Raw genomic sequence first — 23913 nt, 5'->3', positions numbered from 1 at the left:
CATGTTATGGTTCTGCAGGGCAAATTGTGCTTCATGTGAACATACCTGTGGTTACAAACAAATAATTGAATACTGTAAGCTACATAGCAAGATGTAAAGTGTGCGAGTTCTCCACTTAAAGAGACTGAAATAAGACCATATGTAAGAATAGTACGTGCCAAGGTTATTTATTTTTAATAGGAGCATTAATCATAATTCTGTTTTATACATGCCCTTGGATTTAGTAAGAGCCCATACCAGCAAAATGTTCTTGCAGTTTGAGTATGCACATTCCATTAAAAGAAACTCCATTCAGTAATTATACAGATAGTAGCTAAGCTATAAGCACTTCAAGTTGTTGTGCAGTGTTCCAGGCCTTGAAGAATTTGTTACATATTAAAGTACAACTAAGGGTTTTACGTGGGCCGGAGCTTGCCGGTCGAGGGGCGAGGAGGTGGGCGGGTGTAGTAGGTGAGTTACACATTTGAAAACGGGAAGAAGTCACTTACAACAGTGAAAGGAACACATTTAGGGCCGTCCGGAAACGTCAAAGGGCTACCCATTTACAAGCAGTGAAAGGAAAGTATTCAGGAAAACTAGTCATAGTCCTCTACTCAGGCGGGACAACCCAAGCCTCAGCTTTAACTTACTGAGGATGGCCCAACAAGGCTGAACCTCGTGTCTGGGGTTGCTGATGATACTCTTGTTCAGAGAAGAATTACCTAGCATTTGGGTGCTGGACTACACATGTTGGTGGGACAAAGACTGATATGCAAATATATATTTCTCCTCTGGGAAGGGTGCAGTGAGCTAAAAAGTGGTTGTAGACCTCTTGAGTGGAAGAAATTCCATAGAACATGGTATTTGACCATGTTCGTTCTCAGTAGAAGTGCTCCCACACTCCTTTTCAATATCCAAAGGAAAGTTCTTCTCATTATTGTCCAAAGAACATCTGACCACTGCTATGTCTCGGTCCAACCTCTGGCAACCCACACAGGATTTGAACCACTCAGTTTGGGTTGGTTTTCAGTCCCGTTTGCACTTCTTTGTCCCATAGAGAAGTTTGATGATTCACAGGATCTCCTCCATTCTCCCCAGAGGGGGGAGCCCTTCCCTTCGAAGCTCGGGATGTGAGCCCGCTACCCAACATTCCCCTAGTGGTTGCGGTAAGCGGGACATCACAGGGAGAGACTCCCCTCTTGGGCACAAGGACTCCCATTCCATGACGGAACTCCCTGCCTCTCTTTCCTATTAACCACTCAGACCATCACTGCCTCAGACAACACAACCTGAACAAACCACTGTTTGCTATTGTAATACAACTTCCAGTATTCAAACCCAACACAAATCAACTGAGAAGAAGAGTGGATGAGTAATGCTGATCACTCCTCCATGGCAAGAAGCGACCACTGTGAAGAGTGGGAACCACAGAGTAATAAAGAATACATCGGGGAAAGAGCAGGAGGGCATGATCCACTGCTGAGGAGGACCCAGCTCAGATACATAAAAAGCAAAGAAAGACTTGCATTAGAGATTCATGTTCTCCGAGCAGGAATACTCGGCAGAGCCACGGAGAGTGAAGCAGAGTAGGAAAGGAAGACACTGAAAGCATTTATCAACACATTGTGATCCTGACACCAAGCTAGATGTAGCTGAAATGGCGGGAGAGGTGGGAGGGGCCCCGGGCAGACGCTAAACAGCAGAGAGCATAACTAATACGGAAAGACTCATCAAACTCGACCCAGTAATTCTGACACAGGAAAAGGATATAGCTAATACCAAAGGACTCATCCTACTTGTGCCAGTAACTGTGACCGCAGCAGAGAATATACCGAATGCAGAGGGACTCCTAAAAAGAAAGAAGAAAGTCAAGACTTGTCTCAGTGATTGGGAAGACCAAGACAAAAGCAGTGAAGAGAAGCAGAAGTACCCGCCTGTTGGTTCACATAACTGGAAGTGCTTAGAAGATAACAAAGTGGTAAAAGTGACTGTGGACACTGGTCTCTGTGGAATGAGAGACTGTGAAGCGAGTGAGAGAGATATTGATGCAAAAGAAATCCATAGGCGTAGAGGCCAAGACCCTGAATTAGGGAAACAAGGAACTGTAAATAAGTTAGGATAGGGGATACCTGAGAGAAGGTGGAAGAATCCCTTTGAGGAATTAAAGTAATTAAAGCAACTGATTAACTATACCACAAGGAACTATTCCAAGATAGACATTTAGGCCAAGAAGGCCTGTCCAGGAGAAGGGAGTCATTCTCCTGGAACCCATTTTTTTGTTGGCTGATGCAATCCTTAATGGCAGGGACATTGTAGGGTAGTTTGTGGACGCAGGATGGACTGTTTGATTGGGCCTGCTTCACTGACAACGAGCACCCTAGTCAGATTTATGTTGGGTAGGGGGGAAATACTTTTGTTAGGGTCAGCTCTGCCTTTTGTTTATTATTTGGATAAAATCACAGGTAGAATGCCACTTCTTTGTCCACCTTCTTCTTCTGACCCACCACAGAACACTCTAGTTTTGTCCTGCTAACTGGTGATGCTTGCAGCCTAGAGTAGTCATGTGCTCCGCTACAGAGGGATGCTATATTTCCTAATTCACCTCATGCTTTACTTCCTATGGGTACTATCCCTTCAACAAGATTTCGTATGCCGTCTAAGTTTTTTCAAAGATATGATATAACAGAAGTCGTACCAGATCCTCTTCCTCACCCTTTGAAGGTGCAAACTCGTCCCCTCCACTTCAGTCTCTACCAACAGTAACACCTTCATCTGAACCTCCACCAACGGAGCCCAAATCAAAGCTCTAAATATTACTGAACCCTCTTGAGATCAACTGACTCATCCTTTTACGCAAGGAGAAAGAAGAGATTTCTTCTTTTGGAGTCTTGAATGAATGATTACTACGTGGGATGTTTTAGTGGTACATTAGTAGTCCTCTCTTCTTAATTCGACAAGCAGGGAGACAGTTATGACTGGACGTTTCCAGAAGACCAGAGATATTTGTGAGGCCTCCAATCAGTCACAACATTGAACAAGAAGCTTGAGTAGTTTGAGAAGGAACACTTAAAATCCCCCTTTGCAAACAGCTTCACCTTCATTTATTGAACATCCACATCTACACATACCCTACCGCACCAATGTCAAACAACGCCACACAAATAAAAAATAAACATCTTGCCTGAGCACCCAGTAACCGTTTTTGCTGACCAATCCTTCTGCACAACAGGCATAACCACCACCAAACACCTATTCTTTAGCTCAAACACTAACTTAGACACATATTGCTCCGCACATACTATTACCCAAGTGATGAAGATACATAGAGGCCTAAAGCTAGTTAAAAACAACCGCAAGTATGCATCAACTGACTTCGGTATACATATCTAAGAAACGGGCATTAATCTGATGCCGACCAATAAGAAATCCCTAAAATATTTCCAATGGACCTAAGAAACACTAAAAACCTAAAGTGGGATGTGAGCCAAGAAGGAGGGGAAATGCTACCAGGCACTGTGCCAAGGGTTCAATTCATGCAATAGATGGTCTACCCACTTCATCACAACAAAGCTACACGGTTTCTGACCAGCAATACGTGGGCAAATGCCTCAGTGACTAGTCCTTTTTAATTGTGCCAATCAGTGTAGGGCAATAATACAAACATTTGGTAAATCACCAGACAACAATTGTCCTATTCCAAGCAACCACTTGTTCTCTATATCACCCAAGACGTCACACCCAGTCAGTAACGCTATTACCATAGTGCTAATATCTCAAAGCTCGAAGACAATATATTGCTGCAAGTCAAACCCCCTAGCCCTAGGATCCAGGCATAACAAAGTCGCCTAGCAGTCTGCATAGTGGGTGGGTGGGGTAATCATGGGGCCCCAGTACCAGCACCTGTTCTGCTATGCTATTTTGAACCTGTCAGCTGCATAGTGGAGGATCTTTTGACCCCATCATGCCTGGCTGTTTGGCAGGGGCTTGTCATATTGCTTAGACACAGAGCCCTATCCTCTTTAAGGAGCCACAGCTTGAGTAAGGTCAACAACCTACATGAAACCCTGTGGCACCATTGCACCTTAAGTCTACCCATAAAATGGCAATTGTACCGCCACCTTCCGCTGGGTATTTTTGTACGGCACTTCTCAATCCGGATGTTATATTGTTAAGGTCACATGGGGAAGGGGGTTTATTATATCTAGACCGCCAAAGGAATAATGCCCCAAGAATTCTAGAATGTAGAAACCAGGTGGTGCATGATGGAAAGTGTGCTCCCCTCCATAAAACTTCATATATGGGTGTCGACATACTAAGATAAATGTACTCTTATTAGATTTCACTTACAGCAGACAACAGCCTTGCACAGACCTACAACCCAAACCTCAAAGCGAGAAGTCCTGCTCCAGACAGGCATGGAGTTCAATTCCAAGATAGCAGCCAGCCTTGATCTAGCTTCTGCCATACTTTTGTGAATTTAGGGGCTAGGTAGTCAGAGCGGCAGAAAGCTCTATAACTGTTGAGGGTTAAACCACTCAGATTTAAACATAATATTGACACACAACTGAGAACGATGGGCACTATAAACTGTGAGCTGAGCTTGGTGAGAAGTGTGTGGGTGTTTTGGGAAGATGAAGGAGGATTGGCTAGAGTTTGAGGTTGCCCGAGGAGTCTCAGGCAGGGAAGGAAGTGAGAGGCTAGAGTGAGGTAGCCTAAAAAGGGGAGGTACAGTGGGGCCGGGAAGAAGTGAGATGGAAAACGGGGAGGAGGTTTTAAAACAGGGAGACAGCTTTTATATCTTTTCCTACCATTCAGGACTGTGATGTCCCTCAATTTCCCTGTCTTACCCCAGTTGTATTTAACCTGTAGATCACCCCTTTCCATGTTCTGCTGACCAATCTAGGGGTGACCTTTCAAAACTGTGCTGATGATACGCAAATTGTTCTCAAACTCACAGGCACCCTTGATGAAAATCTGTCCATCATTCAGGAACTTTGTTACCATTGAAAATGAATCAAATCAAACTAAAACTGAATTTCTTTTACTGCATACTGAACACCTTAGACCAGTTGTCATTTCCACCTATTCCCTAATTCGCTTGTACCAGGAATGCATCATAACCACAGTCTAGGTTAAATACCTGGGTATGCTATTTGATACTGCCACTGCATGTAAATTCGAGCCTGAAATCATCATCATCATATTATCTGATGCTGCTTAGACAAGTACATTATCTATCGGAAGAAAGCTGCACAGCCATAGCACGTGCTAACATTGGTGCAAGACTGGACTATTTTACTATTTTCTATTTGGGGATAAAAAAAACAAGCCTTGATTAAAGTAAGCCTCATCACTGCAGCACCTACAGTGGCTAGCACCTAGACATCCTCACATCACTCGGAGTGTTATGAAGCTGCACTGGCTTCCTGTACTGGCCAGAGTCCAGTTTAAGGCAGTGACCTTGATCTACACAATTTTGCACGGACAAACACCTGCTTGCTTGAAGGAGATGATCATCTGTCACACTGCTTCCAGATCTCTGAGATCATCTCATCACCTTCTTGTTAAAGTCCTACGCTACTGATGCAAAACAGCCATCGGCTGTTCCTTGCAGGTACTGGCAGTGTCTCTCTCATATTCTCTGCATCTAGAGATTCATACTGCCAATGCCCTGCTATTGTTCAGAAGCAAACTTAAAACTTTCCTCTTTAAAAATGGATTGGATTTCCTTTTCATCTTTTCTTTTAGAGCCAGGCATTGTCGTTTTCACCTTACTCTTTCTCACACTTACCTCACCTATCTCTAGTTGAACCCTCTTCTTTTTTTATATATTCTGGGAACTTAGATACCTTGACGGGTTGTTAGTACAATATAAATCACTGTAAAGAGAGGTCAGGGCGCCCCTCTGCAAGAAAGAACACGGCATGATAACCTGTTCTGTAGGAATGTACCCACTCAGAGGCTGCAGCCACATGTTTTTTGCTCACTGTACCATTCACAAAGGAGGAATATCAATTTGCATATCAGTCTTTGTCCCGCCCACTTGAGCAGTCCTGCACCGAAATACTAGGCAATCCTCCTTTGAACAAGAGTACCAACAGCAACCCCAGACACGTGTTTCATCCTAGTCGGGTGGAGCACAGTGAGCAAGGGGACCACATCTGGATAACCCTAGGTAACTTGACTGAAGAATTTGAGCGGGTACATTTCCACAGAACAGGTTATCATGCTGTGTTTGTTGCAGAGGGGCGCCCTGACCGCTTTTAGATTATAAATCACTGTGTTTAACTTAATTGCATTTCATTTCAAAAGGAACATCAGGATGGCTGTCAGTTAAAGGAGCACATATAGAGGATTACACTGGAGAGGTGAATGAAGGAGATGCCCCAAGACGTATATTAAAGAGACAAAGGAAATACTAGAAGGGAAGAGGAGTACTCCATTAGGAGGGTTTTGGAGACATCAGGAGGAAAGAGATGAAGAGCATCGAGGATCCAGTTGGGTAGGACACACAGGAGAACACCAAATATATAATCGTTGTAGAGAAGATGATGTTAGTGGACAGGATAGAGTGTAAGCTGGAGGTGAGAAGGAGTAGGCACACTATAACCCCTAAAGAAAGTTAAAGAAAGGCAGAGGTAAGTACATGTGATGATATGTTGAGGAGGTGAAGGAGATAGATAGTGGAGAGGAAAGGACAGGAGGTGTGGAAGAGATCCCCATACATGTTAGACCATTGCAACTTGTCACGAAGTTGGGCAAGAACATGGTGTGGGAGGCTAGAGCCAGGACTTGAGAGCAGCAGAAGTAGTCCCACTGGCCAGACTTATCAAGAAGTTCAGCTTGCCTGCCCTTTGGTGCAAGCGTTGGGGTTTATTTTGGTGGCATCCAGTCCTTTCATCTGCCCGGTTTAGTTCACAGTCGCACATAGGGCCCAAGACTAAGCAAATGCATCTTCAAGGAGAGAAGGATAAGAAGCAGAGGACCCAGGATGACTGAAAGGAGACCCAACAGAGCAGTGTAGGGACACGTTGTATCCCCAAGACTGTAAGTGACGGAACAGTGATGAAAAGGGGCTCCTAGATTGAGAATTTCAAAGTCCAGAGATTTATCTTCTGATGTGTTCTGGTTTTCCTACTTTGCCCTCTTGTGCAATAAGTCTTAATGAATGTGCATGTTTTTTTCCCAAACTTCAGGATCGCGCTTCTATTGATCCTACTCTGCTCCATGACACAGGTCAACAGAATGTTGCAAACTACCTTCTAACAAAGAAAATCTACAAACAATCTCGGGAGAAGTACATAATCTCACATCCTCAAAATCACCAGGCAGTGATATCCTCAAGATTGGCATGAATAATACCTTTTCAGCTTCTAAATATTCCTCAGCTTGCTAAATATATCTTTAGAGTAATCTAAAGGCGATTTGTTGTTTGTTTTGTATTAAGTGCCTGTGGTTACATTTTACACCAATAATACATTAATAACAAGTTAAATTAGAATCATAATGTTTAAAAAAGTCAAGCCACAGTTCATTGTATGTTAACATTAAATGAATAACAAAGAAAACCATAATTAAACAAACATTAAAATCATGCAGTACCTCAAGGCCTCTATTCAGAACCATTTAAATCTGAATTAAATCAATCCTGTTAACAGGGCGTCAACCACTATGGCCTATGTGGCCGGGTCAAGCTTTTTATTGCCCTCTGCCAGTCAGGAAAGGCTGGTGCTACAGGTATCGGGGCATCAGCTCCTAAAATTGTAGCCGAGAATTGATCAAAAGTGTGCGAGCAAATTTAATTATCTGCCTTGCTGTACTCTGGACTCAAAGCCCCACACTGAGTCAGTATGTAGCAAATAGCCTATTTTGATTGGCTTAGTTATGTCAAGGTCGAATTCTTAATTTAGATCATACTAAATGAAGAATTTGACCTTGACATACTCAGCCAAACACACTTGGTTATCTGATTACTCCAAAGATATATTTAGCAAACTGCTTCCCACTGCAGAATCTACAAGATTAACCGGATATGCAGGAAATTCCACAGTGCTTTAAGTACCTCCTTTTGATAGGTGACAATGTGATGTTCATTCAGGCCACATTATTCCATTGCATTCACTAACATCGACTGAAAACCAGACTATGCTACAATATTCATAATTATTTTCCCAACCCGGTAATGGTACCACAAAATTGTCATTGCCGCAAACTTCAACCTATTGACTTATGACAAGGAATAAACACACTGGCAAAGTAAATGAGGATATGGAAGTTCTTGGCTTGGATGCAACATGTGGATGTTCCTATTCACAAACAAGCCAAACATTATACCATCTGTTCTCTTGTACCCTGAGCATCACCCACCTTCAAGTTGCCCCAAAATCATGGAGGTACCATCTACTAGTTTCAACTTAGTTTCGGTCTGAATGAATCCTTAATCATCAAATCTAATGAACGTCCGGTCTGGCTTGGCATGAGTTAGCTAAGCAAGTAAGTAGAGGACTTTGACAATATGTTGTGACATAGTCCACTGCCTTAGTCTGGGGATAGCTGTGAGGTAACTGAGAAGAGGAAATGGTTACCCACACTAAATTTGAGTCTTAAGGCAGAGCACTCACATGTGGCCTTTAGGTATGGTGTCTCTTTAAGGGAGAGAGTTCCTGCACTTGGGATATCTTGATCCAGCCGACAACCCACACTTCAGAAGTTTCCCTTTAAGGTAGCAGAGCCCAGGTGCTTCAGAAAGTCATGCTTTGAAGGAGTACATTCTTCTCTCAATTGAATGAATTACCTTATTAAACATTGTAGAAAGCCTTGGAAAGTGTATGGCGTTTGCTCCTTGAGGGGTGCTGCAGCCTCATTTAGTTCAGCGATTGTCCCACATGCAGCACAAACGGCAGCACTACAGCCTTAACTTAAATTTCTTCTCCATCTATCCAAGGTAAGGCACCACTGTATCTATCCCCCTCTATCCAACTCTGCAAGCCTTCTCGTAATATCGCTCTGCCTCTTCGACTACCCTTGTGGCTCCTCACGCTCCCTGTGCTTCCTCACGCTTCTGCTCTGTCTCTTCTTGCACCACTTGAATGGAATACACTTCCCCCTGGACATCCGAGAAACAGTTCACACTGATTTGGTCAAGACCAAACTAAAAGCCTACCTCCTCCCCTCTGATTTACTCTTTTAATCTACCTCTCTGCCTGCTAGCTAACTTTTTTCCGTTGCCTCCAACCTGCCTGTGTCCCTCACTTACTCTGCCTCCACTCTAGCAATTCACTCATCATGGTCGCATCCTGATCACAGCTGACCATACCGCCTAACTGCACTTAAAAATGTCCAGTGTTGGTTGTCCTTAATCTATGTATGTCCACTTATGTATTGTCCTCAGCGACTGTTACATTTACTGCTCTCCGCAACCTGGTCATAATGTCCCTCAAACGCACCACATTGTAAGAAACTCACTACTTCCAGTCAAATCGGCTTGATTTCAGATCTGTTGTATGTTCTTTTGTGATCAAAAGAGCATTGTTCCTCCCGGTCTATAAGTACATAAATAAAATGCATTTCTTCAGTAGTCTCACCACAAGCCTGTACGGTAAATATAAGGAAGACCATTTTAAAAACGTTTTTTTACTTGCTCCCAAAATTTGACACCACTGTGGAGAGCAGACATAGGCCCCATAGTATTTGGCAGGGGAGGGAGAGTTGGAAACATCCCAGAGCTGGAGAGTTCACAGCACTAGCGGCCATTTTAAAAACCAAGATTGCAGATCAGCCACCCACTACGTGATGTAGGGCCAGGGGACCTTATTGAGGGGATACTCTGGTCTGCCCCACACGTCTGTATTAACAACAAGTCAGGGTGTTGTCCCTTGGCACCACCAGTGACCACTACTTTTATAAGGGACTGGGAAAAAGATTTTTCTCGTCGCAAACTGAGAGGCTTTTCTGTTTCCACCTGAAGAGTCGCCATTGGGACCGTATTCTGCTCAACCGGATTTGCCTTCCAGTCTTTCAAAAGGTTAGTATGATATACCCCCGTATTCTGCTGTGTCTCAGGTTGGGAAACTATTTAGCTCGGAAGACTCTTCTTGTCTAGTATTTTGTAAGGCCCATACTATTTGGATACCATCTTATTTTCAGATGTTTGCAGAAGGACCAAAACTGAATCTCCTTTTGAAAAAGATCTCATTACTGCCTATCGGTCATGAAGGGTTTTCTGGTGTTCTACTGCCCTTGAGAGATGTTGATGTAAGATTTCTCTGACAACCTTCTTATGGCCTTTTAACTTATGGGTGGCTTGGGCGATTGGTAATGCTGCCTCCATCTGCTCTTCTGATGTCTCTGTAACATATCCAACACAGCTCTAGGTTCTCTTCCATACAAGAGCTTGAAGGTAAATAGCCCTGGTAGGATTGGGGAGTCTTCCGTAGACAAAATAGAGTCTGGGGTATCATCAAATCCCAGTTACGACTGTCAGTTTCCACCGATTTCTGCAATATTCGTTTTGGCATCTGTTTAAAGTGTTCTACCAGAGCGTCGGTCTGGGGGTGACAAACTGAGGTCTTAAGGTCTTAATGTTCAGTATCTATATAACCTCTTGCATAAGACGGGACATGAAGGTGGTAGCCTGATCTGTAAATATCTCCTTCAGTAAACCCACCCACGAGAGAAAAGGGAGAAGATTTTAGGATTTGTTGACTATTGTTCCATAATGGAAAGGCCTTGGGATACCGGGTGGCGTAGTCGAGGTTAACCAAAATGTATTTATTACCCAAGTTGGAGGGCTTGCAGAGACCCACTATATCCAACGCTATATGTGAGAAGGGGACCTCAATGATGGGTAGTGGTTGTAGGGGGACTCTAGGTATTGGGGTAGCCAAGGTCTTCTGACATATTTCTGAATTGGCCACATAGGTTTTCACATCGGCGTATACGCCAGATCAGTAACATTTGTTTAAAACATGCCCTTACGATTTCGTCATCACTTGGTGACCGGCAATTAGGTGGGAGTGGGCTAATTCGATTAACTTCCTCCTCTGGGTCCTATGGATTACCAGTTTTGTTTTCCTTGTCCCATCCCAGTCGCTATGCCCTCAGTACAACAGGCCATTTTTTATAAAGAAAAAGGGCCCATTGTCATCCTGTCCCTGTTCTTGCTGTATAACCCTCCCGAAGGCTTCAACAAGATTTTGATCATTGTGCTGGGCCAAAGCAAGGTCCGGGAGAGTGGTGGTATCGCCACCTTCATTCTGCTAAATTGAGACCAGGTATTCATCAGCTTCTACAAATCCCAGAGTGCCTTGTGATGTCAGGGAAAGGGTATCTACCTCCAGGATCACAGGGTCTGTGGGTCTTTCTATAATCACTTAGGTTATGGGATCTTTTTCCCTGACAAGGTGATTCTGGCTGCCGGCATTGTACACCACCATCTTGATTTCTCCACGGTAGTCTGTGTCCACGTTCTGGAAATGTCTCCAGGCTAGGCCAGATTTTTGGCGTTGGGTTGTAGTCGTCGTACTAGCTTGGGTCCCAATCCTGTGTCGGACTGTTTGTATCCCACTTCTCTGACACCACTTGTATTAAGTCAGATGGGAAGACATTTTAGGGTTTCAGTGTCACTTTATTAAAGGACAGAAATGCCTCTCATAGCCCTACTGCTAATGGTTGTGGTTTCCCGAGTCAAGAAAATAATAGAAGGTGCTAATCAGGATTTCTGAAAAACATGGTCCTCTGTCTGAAACCTACTCCATCCTATTGCCTGGCCTACCATGAATAATGAGAAAAAATAAATCAGCCTGCGGAAGTGTTATGCTTCACTCTTGGCTTAGGCTGGCTGGCGCATGACCTGTTTGTGTTGACAGGTGTATGTAGCCGACAGAGCTTTTCGTTATTCTTATTCCCTTGCTTCTTAACTGCCCTTGTGGTACTGGCCTTTGCCTGCTATATACTTATTATACTGGTTCCTAGTGATTCCACCGACAGCCAAACCATCGACAACCATACCATTGACAAATGGTCTTTATACGATTTAAATTCAATTTATTGTATACTAAAGAAAGGACTGCGAATTGGGCTGTCCTGAAGACGGGCATTGAAAATAGGCATTGCAGATTTCCCCTGTGCACCGAACCTATAGAAGCATTGAAACACTTGATTTTATATTGTCCATATTTTAACTCCCCAAGATCTCTCTTACTCATGGAATTCGTGAACATAAATTTCACTGATTGTTTACCGTTCCTTTGGGCTCGAATGATGCAAGGTAATCACAAACCTCTCATCTTTGCCTTAACCAAATTCTGTAAACTTATAGAAAAGGAATTGGACAAGCATGTTAACTGTGATTCGACACATTGCATGGGGAACTTCACCAATTAATGAAAAGAGATATGTTCTTGATGTTATACTTTTCTTCTCTCCAATTTTGTCTTTTTTTTTCTTTTAACTTGAATATGTTTGTTTCTATTGTAACAATTTTCATTGAACTTTGATTTTACACTGTTTTCCTTCATATAGGAAATGTTTTATGATGATGTTTTATTGAATTTTGATCTGATATTTTGTATGAATTACATTGTAATGACCACTTGATACTTCACTTTTGCAAAGGTTCTGTTGCTTTGTAATAGAACCAAGACAAATAAAATAATTTTTTAAAAAAATAAAGCATCGAAAATAAACATTGAATGCATTTTTTTAAATATTTTTTTAAATGAGGGTGGGGGTCCCCCCAACCCTCCTTTTTTAAAACATTAAAACACACTTTTACTAAAATAAACCCTTTACCATTTAAAAAAAATGCATTGGATGTTTTTTTTCTCAATGCATTTTTTTCAATGGTATGGTCTGTCGATGCTTTGGATCCGATGCAATAATACCATTATACTGGTTTCAACTCCTCCAGAGGTCCTGGTTCTCCCAGCTCTCCTGGGTTGTTTGGTCTTGTTGAGTGTATTGTAATGTCTGTTCCCTTCAGGGCTTCTGGTTTGTTCTGCCTCCCGTGGGTGGCTTGCCCTCACCGGCAAGATCTATATGGCAGTCCCATGAACCCCTTCCAGATTTCTGACTCGTTCGTTCTGCCATAGGCCGCTTGGCCTCATCAGCCGTATGTGTGTATATTTGTCTTAGAGTTGACTTATATAGTGCTATATGCCAAAGCACTTAAAAAATAGAACACACTGTACAAATCAAGTGAAAATAAATGCTAAAACCACATCAGCAAGTGAGCAAATGAGTTTTAAGGCGGGTATGGAAAAGAGGAAAAGAAGAGAGCGAACGAAGGGATAGAGTGAGAGGAAATGCATTCCAGCATTTGGGTTCCAATAGGGAGAAAAACAAAAACGAGATTTAGTACATGGGGTACGGGGACAGCAAGAAGTAAAAGATTGTCAACTAAGAGAGAGAGGTGAATAGAAAGAAATTGAAGAAGGAAGATAAGGGGGAGGGGCTAAGCCATGGAGACACTTAAACGAGGCCGAATAAATTTAAGAGAAGACGCGATTCAAAGGAGAGCCACTGGAGTGCGAGGGAACTAGTCACGAGAGGATAGAGAGAGACGAGAAGTCAAATTGAAAAATGAAGCAGAGAGGCACCAGATGAGTAGCAGGAAGGCCAAGAAGAAGGGAAGAACAATAGAATAGTCAAGAAAATATCAGAGGAGACAATTTTCATGGCGATAAAAAGAAATGGGAAAGGGTGCGCCTTCCAAATATTAAAAAGCTGAAGGCGACAAGAACTGGCAGTAATAGAGATATGAGAGGAAAATGTAAGAGAGGAGTTGAGAATAACTTCAATGTTCCGAGCAGATGAAGAAATATTAAGAAAGGTAGGAGGAAAAGCCTTGTTGGCCGTGTGTGTGCGGTGGTGTCTCTAACCCCTTTTGGGCTTCTGACTCTTTAAGCCTCTCCTGGGCATGTTTGGTCTCATTGGCTATAGGTGTGTGACAGTGTCTCGGACCCCTTCTTGTGTTCCTCTGAGTCAAACTGCTTGCCTCCCCTTTCTGCTTGCTGTCTGCATACCTGTCTGGGTGTTGACAGCGTTGTTCAGAAAAGGTGGCAGTTTCTCAGGCACTTGTGGAGCTGCACCCTCACGTTTGTTGACTCTCCTGTGGCAGTTCCTCACCTCAGCGTCTGGGCTTGGGAGCATGGGTGCATCTGGTTTTTCCTGCGCTCATCTCCCCCTCTAGGAGACCCTTGGATCTTCGGGTGTCTTGCCTGCATGGGCTCGGCAGCGTTTCACAGGTTGCAGGATTCCTCTGCCCACCATGTATCAGATGTCCTGCCTCCAGGTTTGATCCGCCTAGCAGTTGCGGCAAAGGCGCTGCCTGTATGCTGGTTCCTTTAGGCTTCCTGTTTATTCACTCCAGATAACTTCTTGCTTCCTTTTGTCTTCCTCTATAATAGTGAGCTACTGAAGCAGATTGATTCCATGTTTCCTGAACAGAAGTCTACAGAGTGGGGTCATAAGCCAAGCCTGTCCCAATTAAAGGGCCCTTAGCCTCATCCTATGGTTTGCCTACCATATAACCCATAAACAATGGGCTTCTATTTCAAAGGAGGGTGTAATTACATCCTTGTTTACATCATCCTTGTCCTCTAAGAGGGAGTCATCCCCCAGTGAGATCCCTCTTGCCCTGTCTCCTAGAGAGTCTTGCTTAGCAGGCTACCCTGCCAAGTCGCAAAGGGGGTGACTCCCCCTTGGGGAGAAAGAACCAATGCCTTGGATTTTTCTCACCACTTTGGGGTTCTTTCTTCTTTCCCCACTCTGTTGCTCTCCTCTTCTTACTACCCTCTCTGGGTTTTCTTTGGTCTCTCCCCAATATGGGGATGGTTTCTTTTGCTCTCTCCCCACTTTGGGGCTTCTCTGTGCTCTCCCCACCTTGGGGCTTCTCTGTGCTCTCCCCACTTTGGGGCTTCTCTGTGATTTCCCCACTTTGGGGCTTCTTGGGCTTTCCCCATGTTGTAGCTTCTCTGTGCTCTCAGATTTGTGGGGTATCTCAGTGTTCTCCCATAATTTGGGCTTCTCTGTGTTCTTCCCCACCCTGGAATCATTTCTCCTCTTCCTTGCTTTATTGCTCACCTCCTGGTTCCCTGGAGCCTTCTGCCATATGCAGGCTCCTTGGGAGGGGCGTTGAGTATCTGTGACATGGAGCAGCTTACGAGAGTTGTCATATGGGTTCCACGCCAGTTGCTGTCGCTTCTCATCTCCAGCGCTTGCTTTGCACTGGAATGTGACTCTTGCTTCCCCTCAGGCCTGTGCCTTGGCGCTCTGAGGTTCCTCGTTCGCTTCAATTTCGCCAGGCCGGACCCTTCCGGCTCCTCGTCCACTATGCCTGGCTGCTGTAAAGAAGGCATGGTATCAATAGTAGACACAGACACAATGGATACAAGTTTCGAATACCTTTGTTTAGTAAGTTGGTTGGGTTGGTAGAATTCTTAATTAAAGCTTCTTGTACCTGGGCCTGTAATTGGTGGGGATTGCGGGGTCTCGGGTTTGCTTCTTGAGGAGAGGCATAACCCATGATTCTTTGAGATTACTTGGTATGTTGTTGGAGGAGAAGGATGCGTTGATCAGTTTGGTTATAAAGGGAGCGAAGTCCCTGGCAGCATCCTTGAGTATCAGAGGTGGGCAGTTGTCACCTTTGCAATTGGATGGTTTAAGTGAGGCGATGACTCTTTCTGTTTCTGGGATGGAGTTTTTAGCGAATCTGAAAAAGTTCTGGTCAGGAGGATTGGTTGTTTTGGTATGATTGCTAGGAGATGATTTGTTAGTGGTTAGGGAGTCTTTTTTCAGTGCAATTTTAGTTTGGAGAGTTTTTATTTTGTTGGTTAGAGAGTTCTGGACGCTGGTACACCATTGTTTATCTTTAGTTATGTTATCTGGTGGGGGTATGGGGGATTCTAGTTCCCTTAGTATAGCAAATAGTTCCCTGGTATTGGAGCTGGATTTTTTGATTCTTTCATTGAATAGGTTCTTTTTTGTGAGCAAGATTTCTTTTTTGTAAGTATTAGCGGAGAGTTTAAGTTGTAGTTTATTCTCTTCTGTGGGGGTGTTGCGCCATTGGGTTTCTAGTTTCCTTTTGCGCATTCTAAGTTCTTTCAGATGGAGGGTGAACCAGGTGTTCAGGTGAGCTTGCTGTTTGCTTTTTTTCATAGGGGCAATGATGTCTAGTCCTTTTTTCATAGCCTTGTTGTAGCTTTCTACTAGGCCTTCTGGATTTAAGTTGTCGGGAGAGCATTGAGGGTTGGCAGTAGAAGTGGTAGGAGGTTTCCGAGAGTTATATATTTTTTTTGCTCTAGTGGGCAGTGGTGGTGCCAGGATCTTTTCTTTGCTGACTTCTTTATTGAGTGATAATGTGAAGTCAATGAGGTAGTGGTCTGTCCAGTGTTGAGGAGTGGTTTTGGTGATGGTGGTATCGCAGTTCAAGGCGGCGATCCAGTCGAAGGTCCTGCCTTTATTATGGGTGGGGGTAAGCACTTTTTGGGTTAGGCCGTGTTCATCTAGCATGTTGGCTATGGCTTGTGCTGGTTTGTCATCAGGGTCGTTCAGATCAAGATTCAGGTCGCCTAGTAATAGTATTTGAGAGGTGTCTTTTGTATTGTTGGCTAGGAGGCTGGACAGGTCTCCCTCGAATGAGCCAATGGGGCCAGGTACTTTTGATTGTACAAGGGGTTTTAACTCAACCCTTGAATGACCACTTTGACTTCTTACATCGTGCTGTCCTAGGGCCTGCTGATATTTGTAGTTTAAACAAAAGGGGACCAGCCAGAGTCTTTTGAATGCGTGCCCACGTGGCGCCGGACCACTCTACAGCTGGTCTTTCCCTGTGCTTTAAAAGTTCAGTAACACACACGTTCTTTGTTCATAAGTTCTTTCAATTCATATCATGTTGTCGTTTGCATCCTTTGCTCAACACAGTCTGGTTTACTCTAGGTACTCCCTCTGACTCACCGGCTGTACTGAACTCCTGGGCGTTTCAGGTCTCTGGAGTCAAGAACGGTACCACAGTAGCAAGCGCGTCCCCCTGCCTTGGTTATCAGTGCTGGAGGACCCTGTGCACCGTTGACATCTATTACACCACGCGCTAGCTGTAGCTCCTGATCTTATGATTCCTTTAACAGAGGCTTCACGGGTCTGCGTCAAAAAGAGCAAGGGCACTTCCCTCCTTGTCATCCTATCAGGTCACGCCGCCATTCGCTGCCGTTTCAACTGCTGTCCTGGAATAGCCACCTCCTTGTGCGTTTGGCCTTGCTCAATGTAGGTTTTCGTGTTCCTCCTTTTATCCCTATGGGGGAGAGAAATGAAGGTCAGTTGTGTGTTGTCAAGATGTAGTGCCTGACTCTGCCTGACCTAATTAGCGGGACAGGACCTTAGGGTGAAATTAGAAGTATTTTGTTCCTTCGGTTCAATGCTTACTGAGAAATATAATTTTTTAAATAAAGTTATACATCAGAAAATCACTACAAAACAGACAAGTGATCTAAAAGTAGCAAATAAACATGTAGAAACTCAAGTGGGAGCAGGCAGAGCCAAACCGCGTTGCAGGTGGTTGCTTCTTCCATTAGCTCCAAGCACCGCTGATCGAAAATGCCCTGAGCCACCCGGATTGGCTCGTTAGAACTCATGTACCAGTGATTGGTGAAATAAAGGAGTGCCGTTGTCAATTACTAGTGATGAGACTTTCTGTGCATACCGACTTTTGCCCCAGAGTGAGACTCTGGACAAGTGAATAATGAAGACTGTTGGAGGCTGTGATCTGTGTAGCATGAATACAGAGGTGGAGTACCCAGAGGAGAAGGGTGTGAGCCCTGTCCTTGAATTTCTGCTTGGAGCGGTAAGAGCAAAGGCGGGGGGGCAAACATTCAGAATCTCCCTTCTTGTCTCGTCCCTTGACCCGTAATACCCAAATACCTATTTGAAGAGTCGATGGCTGGACAATGGCCTTTGGGCTGATAACGTACTGAGCTTGTGAGAGACTGGTGATCCCTGAGTAGGAGTGAACTTGGTTCGGAGGAGTGCCTTTGTCGCTCTGCTGGTCTGGCCTCCATTTTGGACCAGAATGCTCAGGATGGCACAGAGCGGGAGAAAGCAAGATGAATATTGAGTCACCCGAGTGCCACGGGCAAAGAAATGAACCAAGAATGAGCGTGGGTCGGCCAGCAGGGGGTGCAGAGATGAAGTAACTTTGCTGTGCTGCTTCTCACCCACAGGGTCTTTGGGGACCTGAGCCCCCTCAGATAACCCCCGGGTGAGGAAGGATGTGCCCCCCATGGCTGGGCCATACCACAGTGCCTCGTTAGGGCCGACACCCGAGATCCAAGGCCCCTGCTGAGCTGAGATACGGCCGCCAACAGTTGACCTGGGGAGAGCCATGCTCCCGAGCTGGCTGCGTAAACCACAGAGACGCGACCCGAGTCCGGGGTTTGGAGAAGGCCCCGGGAGGAGCGCTGAGGTCCTCCCAGTCCCCCACAGAGGGGGTGAAACACCATTGCATCAAGGAGTGCAGAGGTGAGGCGCTAGTGCCTGTCAGGGAGTGACCCTGCCCGGAACGGAGCACCGCTGTGATGAGTCAGCGCTTGCCGCACCCGGGGAGAGAGGAGACCTGAGGAAGTCCCCCGACTGCCCCCACTTGAGAGGAGCCAGCCCTGGTAGCCTGCAGTAGAAGAGGCGCATCAAACCTCTGGGCCAAAGTAGAAACTCGAGAGAAATCTGCAGTTCCCCCTGCACTCCTTATTGCCCCAAGCTGAGTCTGCTGGGGAGGAAGACTGCTGCATCGGCGGGCCCCACTGGTTCGAGGTTCTGGGCCTATGCTCCCCCTCTTCTGCCCTTGAAGGAGACTAGGGGAAAAAAGAACATCCACTCGGTTACCTCCAGTCCGGGTGCGGTCCACGCCCGGCCTCCTCGTTCTTCTTTCTTGCACACATTGTTTGCTTCTACCCGCAGCCTCTCAGTCAACAAAAATCTAATTCCGGGATACACCCAGGCTGGGGACAGTGCCTTGCGAACGGTGACCCTCTTGGTGCCACTCACACAATAAGATCAGGCTTTATCTAGATTCCTTAATAGCCTGACCCCCCTGGCCTCCTCAGAGAGCATGCCAGCCCCCACAGTCACGCAGCTCCCTCGAACCTAGATCTGGTTTAACCGCCCACGAAGGTGGGTGATCAGCAGGCTAAGGAGACGTGGGAAGTCCGACACAAGACGCTGCCCTGAACTTGTCCTCTTCCCCAGGGGGGGGTCCAACACCAATGAGTTGGGCTTCCTCACTCCAGAAATACCAGTATGAAGCAGGACCCCAGCAACCCGAGGCGACTGCGCCCGCTCCAACAACTCCAGTCTTAGAGCACACCCAAGCTATGAGGAGGGACATGGTAGCGCTGCTGGAAGAAATAAAGGGCTTCAGGGTGGACATTGGCTTACGGCTTGATGGGCTAGGCAAGAAAGTTGACAGCATGGATGACAGGATCCAGGGTCGCGAGGCAAACCAATCCATTATCGTTTTGGAGACTCAAATGGACATGAGAATCTCAGAATTGGAAAGGAGGGAAGAGAAGTGTGTCTTGAAAATGGATGACTTTGAAAACCGAGATCGAACAAACAATCTGAGGTTTTTTGGGTTTCAAGAAAGAGACAGAGACACAAGGGGACATAACTAAAGCCATTAATTACATCATTAGAAAGATCTTCAGTTACGATAATACCTACCATCAATAGAGCCCATATAGCAGGAGGGCGGACCGCGGTCAGTGTTGGTAAAATTCCATTACTACACAGAGAGATCAAAGATACTGGACATGGTGAGAAAGAGGGGTCCGGTAGACTGGGGAGCCTCCCAAATCCCCATATTCCAGGACCAATCGGCCTTCACACTATCCCAAAGAAGACCTTGCACCCACCCCTAACTAAATGGCTTAGCTCCGAGGGGGTGCGCTACAGATGGGGCTTCCCCTTCTCACTCGCCTTTGAGGGGTTCAAATATAACCTTGTCACAGAAGACGACATCAGCAGAGTGACGCAGGAAAGGGGTCGCCATTGAGGGGCCAGATGAGGCGCAGAGTAAGGTATAAAAATGTAAAGGTGCCATGGACAGACACTGAGTTAAGGGGCTCTGTACATTTAAGAAACTGAATACGGCACTCCCCCCTCCCCCCTCCTCATTCGGGAGGGGATAAGGCAAACCTTGGCAGCTCTTGGAAGGGGACCGGATAAAGCTCCCCACTTTAGGAGACGAGCAAATACTCAACATTCCTTGAGGGGTCGTGAGGCTGTCTGGATCCCGAATGTTTGATGTTTTATTTGTTTTTCCACTTCGGCGGATTCTCCTCTGTACCTGGGATCCAGGTGCTGTGCTAACAGCGAGGGAAGGGGGCTATCTGGAGGGGGCTCAGAGGTGACAATGTGAAATTAGAGGTCCCATTGGGGGGAGCTAGCATTTGGTGGCCTGGCCCAACAATGTCCAGGATGCCGTTAAGAGTCCAGACGCCAGGTGACAGGGTGGGGGAGAGAGTTGGGGGGTGGGTTAGTTACAAGGGGGTTTGCAAGTTGTATAATTCAAGCAAGGAAGTTATATTGGGTGTCGGGGGTCCGTTTTCAAATTAGACAGCACTACTATGAGGAGGATTAATGACTCGTTTACAGTTTTGAATAGCTAATGTGGTTTATACAATGGCAGCTGGTTCATTGAATGTTAGAGGACTAAACTCCCTGAATAAGAGATCTCTAACGATATGTGAATTTAACCACCTTTTGGGATAAGAGAGGCCAGCCAGAGGCAGGCCAAGAAAAGATAACCACTTTTTTAAAACCTACGGCAGCATGTCATGAATTCACTCCTCTCACAATGGACACCCCACAGTGGATGAATCGCAGCCTTCATACCTTGCAGGTAATCAACATAAAATACACTAAAGGAAGGTGAGACAGTGTTTGCCACAAAGTCTTCTCATCAAGACCTGTGTTTGGTACCAATCATAATTTGGACCATTGAACAGGGCACAATCTTTTAGCATACAAAATCATTACACATAAAGAATGGATAAAACCATAATGTGATTCACAGATGTATCCAGAGATCATACAGTTTAAAACCACAATATATAATTACACTGAATTTCAACAACAAAGTTGTTTAAATCGCCACCTTGCTCATTGTACAAACAAAGCCCAAGTACAAGTTTCTGTCCTATGGGGGCAATTACTGCTGGACATTCATCAGGGGCACACATTTTCACTTGTGTGTGTTGTGTAAAGGCTGGAGATGAGTTTCAACCTTCTATTGCCCTGGTCTTCCTGCAGGACCATAATGGGATAAAGACACTGTTTTATTACACTAATTGGGTCTTGATTTAAGCCCCAAAAGTTCCCTCCCCTTCGGGTTTGAGATATAAAGTTAAGTGATATACCTGCACAGTCTCTAAGATTTTACTTCTATAGACCATCTGCAACTAATGTTGCTGTTGCTGGCTTCCTTATTCTGAATATACCAGGCAATCTTCCTCTTGCTATCCTAAAAAACAAAACAACCTATGAAATTGCAGGTTGTAGTATAACCTGTAGATGGTATTAACTTGAGAAACTCTATCTTCTTATCTCTCCAGTGGTGCCGGAGGGTCCTCTGATTGTAATCCAACCCTTTTGTAAATTGCATGGGCGGAGTATTCCAACTCGTACTCCATGTAAGAGGAAATCTGTATTGGGTGCAAAGACACAAAAACAGGAATCACTATGGTCTAGGTCTGGCTAGCTGGGATAAAAGTGCTGTTCAGTGATACACTTATTTGTTTGAGTGACAAGCTGATCAGTATCCACAGCCCAACTGGAACTCGTGCTTAGTATTCCTCAACATAATCTCTGCCATCCATTAGAGGCGGGCTGGATGTAATGCCAAAGCTGTCCATCAATAACTCTAATTAGCCCGAAACGCACTACTATTTGTAGAGGTAGTCACCAATTCTATTAACAATGTGAATCCTCAAACTTCAGTCAGTGTGGTCATTTTACTGGTCTAGGTCAATACCAGGGTTCACCCAGTGTGCACAACTATATAGCCCCAGTGACCGATATTGAGCCCCATAGCCACAGCAGTTTAAAATTGTACATCACTGCACCAATTTGCATCAGCATGCAACCAATCAAGACTTTATCCTACCTTGCAGGAATTTTCAGTAATCCAACTCCTCTGCCATATGATATATGATTGTTTATTTATATAGCGCCTATACACAATGTGTTTCAGTACTTGCGTGTACTGCAAAAACACATGCAATGATGTAATCATGTCACAAACATAAATGTTCGGCCCTTCGTCAACAAACTGATATGGGTTAATTAACCCTGTGGACGTAGAGCGACGCTACTATACATCCTTCCTTATTCAAAATTAAGATCCAAGCTGAAACACTTGATTAAAAAACAACTCCTCATAAGAAAGGCAGAAGCCAACACAGTTTCTGGTCCACCCCGCTCAATTCATCTTTTTGCAGTAGGAGAGCTAATACCTGCTAGGTGCTGTCCTAAGACCTAGGCTCAAATCTTTTTATATCTTGTGACAGTGCTGGGCCTAATAACTTGCCTACGGAAACCAGTGAATTCACACTTATGTTCCTATCAGGGCATGTGTGATAAAGGGTCTTTATAGATAATACGGAAGCTACTTAGGGCCATCCAATACACATCCTGGTTGAACAACGTTATATATTTAGCACTATAACAAAATGTGTACCTTCTTTTGACAAGTGACACCATGCATGTATCTCTCAGATGAGGTGATGTCTTCAGAATCCTAAAGCCAGCCAGTGACCTGAGTGTTAATACAATTGTATCATTTGACAAGCTTCCCTTTCATACATAGCGGAACCCCACTCCTAATAGGGCACTCGGACATCACAGTAGTATGTAATGCATCAGATTTTTTTACAGTTTCTTTTTTCACATGAGCATCATACAATTGTGTCTCTGATTCCTTTACCAGAGATTGAGGATCGAACATGATCAGCTGCTCTGCATTTTCATCTAGCTTTCTTTCATCAATGAATAATGTTCCAACACATGTCAATGTACATTCTGCCCCGTGGGGTTGACAGCATCCCCAACTTCACATAATTCCAGAAAAGTGCTCCACAAGAAAGATCAAAAACAGGAGACCCCTCAGGTCAATTTGTGACACTTACAACGTTCTCGTTCAAGCCCTTAATATGACTTTTAGTCATAAAAATGAGTTTTTGTTCTAAGTTGAGTAGTTTATTATTAATTTCTTCTTGAGAATGCCCTATGATTTATTTAAGGAGTGTCCGCCCAAACTCCATATATGTATATCCTTTATTAAAATTTTTTTTATATTTTTAATGCAGTTCCTGTGTTCTATCATTCGTGTTTTGCACTTTCTTTTAGTTTTGCCAATGTAAATAACCGGGCATGGACAGGTGATTAAATATATAACATACATTGTCCATGTTGATGTTAAATGTAAAACATTGTCCTTGTTGATGTTGGTACGCTCATTGATCACCCATCTTCGTGCTAGCCTCAGATCTACGACTTGAGTTTTTTTTGTCATGGGGCACATCACACAATTGCCGTAATTTATTTTTGTTTTTTAGCTTGTCATGAATTGGCATCTTTGACAGTGGAAGATCATATGCCTTCTGCTGTGCCTCTGCCTCCTACTGAAATGTCTGATCTAGAACCAATTGACAATAACTGTCTTCTGAACCTTTGTTTGTGTCTTGCAAATGAGAAAAATTCTGTTGGTCCTGAGAGTCTCACTTCGTCGATTCATTCCAACGACATGGCAAACAGTGTGCTGGCCACAAACCTAGCAAGATCACCTGATCTGGCTAAGATAGCTGTAAGTGTGTATGCTTCATGTCGGCCAACAATTCAAGGTTCTCAACTTCAGACTTTTCGATTGACGAAGAGTTGAAAGACTCA

General features: G+C 44.6%; 1 protein-coding gene across 1 annotated transcript in view; it reads left to right on the top strand.

Moving 5' to 3' along the window:
* Positions 1 to 23913, top strand: part of TCF25 (transcription factor 25) — a 1148081-nt gene that overhangs the window by 546089 nt on the left and 578079 nt on the right. The window lies entirely within an intron of this gene.

The sequence above is a fragment of the Ambystoma mexicanum genome, chromosome 1q, assembly GCF_040938575.1.
Source record: "Ambystoma mexicanum isolate Mex_15411 chromosome 1q, UKY_AmexF1_1, whole genome shotgun sequence".
In the NCBI taxonomy this organism is placed as follows: Eukaryota; Metazoa; Chordata; class Amphibia; order Caudata; family Ambystomatidae; genus Ambystoma; species Ambystoma mexicanum.
This window is presented reverse-complemented; position numbering and strand designations above follow the sequence as displayed.